Genomic DNA, 6000 nt, shown 5'->3' with positions numbered 1-6000 from the left:
ATTTTTTTTCCACAGAAAGAACAGGTTCGTGGAAGATAAACATTAAAAGGAACCTGTTTTAAATTCATAGCCCTATTAGAAGATTGCAAGTTATGTAAACACTTTTTAGAAAAAACTTCCTTTGGAGAACATCTCTTCATGTACTGTAATTTTGTCTGAGAATTGATCATCGGTATATAAGAATTTCTCATCAAAACAAAGTTTTCCTTTTTCAAGGATTTGCACTGTTCTTGAGCTAGAATAAGGGATGCACCCAGTTTCTCTTTTTCAACACGAAGTCTGTTTAGATCAGATGAATGCGTCTCGATCAAACGTTTTTCTCTAATTGAGTCTTCTTTAACAATATTCTCAAGAACATTAATGTTTTCACGCTGTAGATTAGTTTCTTGAATTAGTTTTTCGATATTGTTGGAGAAGGACTCAATGATGCTATAGAATTCCCGTTCTCGACCAAGAGACTTTTCAAATTCATCAATGAGCTGAGCATGATTTTGAAAATCAATAGTCTCAGTAGATTTTTTTGAGATTCCAGTGAGATTCATTTCAGCTTTTGACAGAGTGTCAAATATCTCATTTGAGGGAGTGTTATTAAAATTTGATAAAACAACCTTTCTACCTCAGGATTCGGATGAATCAGCTAAGGATTTATCCTTTGAGGTAATCCCAAGACATTTCGCATAATTAAAAGCTTTAGAGGACATTTTGGTGTGCGTAAATGCAAGAGATGAACTTCCGTCCACAGAGTCAGATTGCTACAAACACAGACTTGTGAGGTCTTTAAATGTGTTTGCCTGCTCTGATACCAATTGAAAAAGCGGGGGTCTAACAACCACACCCAATATTTCGCTTAGCAATCTGTATGGACTAACTTCAATATACTTTCAAGAGAATCAACTAGACAGTCAGACTCAATCTTAAGAAAAGTATATCAAAGAGTTGTACCTCAATCTCTTAATTCAATCCGCAATCAAACAAACAATAATTTCCGAGCCCGATTGATTCTAAGAGAAATAACTTGAGCAGTACCAAAGACCAATGTTCAAGGATTAATCAATTTCAATCAACAACCAAAGGTTGGATTTACCAATTGATCGATTCAACGCACAACCTGTGATATTTCAATTATATAACAAAATATAATGCGGAAAAGAAATAACACAGACACCAGAAGTTTTGTTAACGAGGAAACCGCAAATGCAGAAAAACCCCGGGACCTAGTCCAGATTGAACACAAACTGTATTAAGCCACTACAGAAACTATCCTACTACAAACTAACTTCGGTATGGACTGTAGTTGTACTCCAATAAATCTCACACTGATCCAAGGTGCGCTCCTTACGTCTCTGATCCCAGAAGGATACTACGCACTTGATTCCCGTAGTTGATCTCACCCACAACTAAGAGTTGCTACGACCCAAAGTCGAAGACTTTAATAAACAAATCTGTCTCACAGAGAAAAGTCTACAGGAATAGATAAATCTGTCTCCCACAGAAATACCTACGAGTTTTGTTCCGTCTTTTGGTAAATCAAGGTGAACAGGAACCAATTGATATACCAGACTTATATTCCCGAAGAACAACCTATAAATATCAACCACCTCACAATAATCTTAATCGACTAGCGAAACAAGATATTGTGGAATCACAAACGATGAGACGAAGGTGTTTGTGACTACTTTTCTATCTTGCCTATCGGAAAAATTACTCTCAAGCCAATCTTACGATTGTACTCAAATACGATAGAAACATCAAGATCAGATCACGCAACTACAGAGAAAATAGTTGGGTCTGGCTTCACAATCCCAATGAAGTCTTTAAGTCATTAACCTACAGGGTCTCGTGAGAAACCTAAGGCTAAAGGAAAATCGACTCTAGCTTACACAACTAGTATCATACAAGAGGTGTATGGATTAGGTTTACAAGTTGCTAGAGTTCTCCTTTATATAGCCTCCAAATCAGGGTTTGCAATCTAAGTTACCTTGGTAACAAAGCATTCAATATTCACCGTTAAATGAAAACCTGATTAGATTTAAGCTAATGTATTTCAACCGTTAGATTGAACTTAGCTTGTTATACACAAATGAAATGTAACTTCATTTAGGTTTGAGTAACCGTACCTAAACGTGTACACCTAGTTGGTTCAAAAATAGTTAACCAATGGTTAGCCATATGAGCACTTTCATATCAACCTTATTCATCTTCACCATAACTAGTTCAAATGACTCTAATGAACTAGTTAGAGAGTTGTTCAATTGCTTAGATCTCATAGAAGAATACAAGACACAATCGAAGCAAAATCGGTTTTGATTCACTCGAATCGGTTCATGAAAATTATAGCCATGGTTTGCAAAGATCGCATTCCTTATTATATAAATGTTTTAGTTCATGGACAAACCAATTTTAGAAAGTAACCTACCTAAGTATGCGAACAGGTACGCGTACTTAAGTAACCGGATTGAGTTTGTTTTCAATCCCAAACTCCAGCAGAAATTCACGGACGCGAACTTTCCGCCAGTACGCGTACGGGTACGCATACTGTCCCGTATTTCCAACAACCGCCAGTACGCGCACGGATACACATACTTTGGGTTCCCGATTTTGGACTTTTACACAAATGTGAAAAACACACTATGATATATCCAAAGATGGTTACATGTTCTAAACTTATTTCAATCACTGAAACATTCTTAGAGGATGTTATATAGTTGTTATTCACAAATTATTTTTCATCAAAGCGATTTTCAAAATATTGAAATATTTAACATAACTTTCATCACGATTAAAGATGAACTTGGCCAAAGCGAAAGTTTACCAACACATATTTCGAGAAATAGATAAGCGAGATAAACTCGGCTCGAAATAACAAATGTGTATAATCGAAGTCTATATAGCAGTTTGACTTTTGTCTCAAGATAGGAGATAGAGTAGATAGACTTTTGAGTGATAGATAAGTTCAAGTCTCCACATACCTTTTTGTCGATGAAGTTCCACCAGTTACTTGAGTAGTTCTTCGTCTTTGCATGATGAACGTCATGGAGTCTAGAGCTCAACTACACTTACTATCCTAGTCTGAGACTTAGCTATAAGTAGACTAGAAATCAAGACATATAGTTTCGGCAACTAAACTTGACAAACAAGCTTGAGATAGCAACGCTTGCGAGTTCGACCGAGCAGTGCTCTAACACGAGGAAAGTGGTGGTGGTCGGCGGCGGCGGTGGTGGATGATGGTCGGTTGCGGTGGTGGCTGATGGTCGACAGTGGTGGTGGTTGGCGGCGGCGGTGACATAAAGTGGTGGAGACAGGCGGCGACGTTGGTTGGCGGTGGAGGACGGTGGTGGTGGTTGACGGACGACGGCGACGATGAACAGTGGTTGTTGGCGGTGGTGGCCAGTAGAGTGTTTTTTTTTTTAAAATAGTGTAGTGGTAGTGGTTTTGTATATACATTATATAAAAGAGGGTATTTTAGTAATGTGTTAAGCTTAGGGATATATATTAAGTTTGAAAGGGTATTTTTCAAGGGGCCTCATACTACGGGTACATAGATAATATTCCCCAAATCAATTTGTAAAAATAGGTTAAAATGCAGGGCAAATGGCATGTTGCTATTTATCCCACCCACCCACAAAAACATTTATCCCCATCAAGAAATTTCAACCAAATCCGCTGGTAAAATGGCCTTTTAGGTCGTCCTAACACGCAATAAATATGTATTAACTATTAACTATTGAATACCTCCAACTTGCCATTCATAGAAGGAGGGGAGATAGGGATCGACTCTCACGATTCACAAGTAACCACCTTATTGCGGGGTGTTTACTAATTTCCAAAATTATGCACATGATTCATTTAACTTACATGAGGCTGAATTTCAAATCTTAATTCAAATATTGTATATGTATAAATTAATTAATTTAAATTAAGAGGTGATTAATCGTGTGATTATGAATCCTTTTACAACAATGCGCTGGCAAAAACAAAGTAAAATCCGTGAAGAAAATCTAAAAATCAACAATAATTTTCTACCAACAATATGGCTAATAAATTGTCCTTGTAATGTAGATCTATATATTTTTCTGTTCTAGTCTGTCTCGCTTTTGCGTCAATCATTATTCAGATAAAATAACCAAATTGCTATCTATAATTCTGCTCGTTTTGTTAGTTTTTTCTCGACTTCCTTGATTTTGCAGTGATTTTCTTACAATCTTCGGGAAAACTATGGAAGAGTTGAACCAGTACATGAAAGAAGTATTACGAGAAATGACAGAAGGTTTTGAAATCATGTTATATAAGTTTCGTGATGAAACTTGTAAGTCTATATATCTTTATCTGCTAATTGTTTATGTCATTTTTAGTTTAAATATATACACAAATACATATATTGATGAATTCCATGTGTTACACCATATAATATGGTATTACGGTTCTTATTCCATTTTATGTTATTTGTTGTGTCACTGAAAAAATGAATGACTAATAAGCTTTTTGCATGTTTGAATTGTTTTGTTGATCTAGCTTTCTTTTCTTTTTTTACTTAAATTGTAAGCAGAAAATATAGTCATAACATTATTTTATTTCTTGTGTATGCACATAGGACTTTCATACTTTGGGAAGTATAACCTCTTAGGAGTGTAAATATGATGATGATGGCGATGTACTTCAGTTTTCACGATTTATCTCATCTTAAACAATATTTTGGTGATTTTTTTCAAACTGGTATGGAATATGTAATATCAAACCAATCAAAAATAGAGAAAAACTAATATTTGTGGTTCTATATGTTATACTAGTGAAACACCAAATTAAAAACCACTGCACATACATGATTAGTTTTGGGGTTTTGTGATTCTTTTGAAACAAAATCTTTCGATTAATCTTTCAAAACATTCTATACGTTTTATCAGCTTCATTTTTGAGCAAAAAGAAATGGTACCTTAACCTAATTTGACGTAGAGTTCTTTCAAAAAAATAAAAATAAATTTGGAGGCAAAAAAACATCACTGAAGTTGACTTTTTGTAGATTTTGGAGGCAAAATAAAATTTGAAGAAAAAGAGTAAATCAAGTTAACCACAAGTAAATGTTAGTCAAACTAGTAAATCCTCTAACAAGAAATTATGAGACACGCAAAAATATATTTTTGCAACCGTATTCATGGCTTCAAAATTTAGTTCTATACAAACTAGATTAATGCACTCAAGTGTAGGTAATTAAGTAAGAAAAATATTTTTAACCCAATTTATTTATTAAGGTTCGTTTATTTATAACGGAAAAAACTATTCTAAATATGTTTGGCATATATATATTTGCCACTACATTAAACCATAAAAGATTTACTTCTATACAAGTAAACATAAATATTGCTATGAGAAGATCTTTCGAAACCTTCCTATATATGATTAAACCTTTCACATAATGTAAACATTTATGTTTAAACGTCTTTTTTTCCCTTTACTGTTAATCTGAATGAGTTTTTGTATTTCTAGCATTCAATGTTATTAAGATTCTTTTAAAGATAGTGTTCAAAAATATCAGAATTTCCTTTTATTCTATGACAATGTTAATAGAATAGTGTCTTTCAAGTCTATATATTTATCTGACATATATATATTTATTTGACAATGTCTTTCAAGTCTATTTTTCCTCCAAATCAAATTTAAGGAGATGTAGAGTCTTTTTTGTTTGTTTTTGTTTTGCATAATACATCCAATTATATCCATGTACCTTATTAGTTCATCCAACCTACCTTATTAGTTCATCCAACCCATAGAGGAAACTACATTAAATTGAGTAAGATTCGATGCTATATGAGGCCCTCCTAAATTTTACTACTAAAAAGCATGACAAAACATAGTCACAAGTACAATGTTTTCCAAGTGTGGCACAAAATATTTAGTTCAGAGAATCAAGTTATATTTTATAGATCCACAGTAAAAAACCCTGAAAGTATCCGTAAATGTTCCTCGTATGCATATTCTGACAGCAGGCTAGGGTGATCTGAACCG

Source organism: Papaver somniferum, chromosome 9 (genome assembly GCF_003573695.1).
Source record: "Papaver somniferum cultivar HN1 chromosome 9, ASM357369v1, whole genome shotgun sequence".
Lineage (NCBI taxonomy): Eukaryota > Viridiplantae > Streptophyta > Magnoliopsida > Ranunculales > Papaveraceae > Papaver > Papaver somniferum.
The sequence above is the reverse complement of the archived record's forward strand: the minus strand, read 5'-3'. Positions refer to the sequence as shown.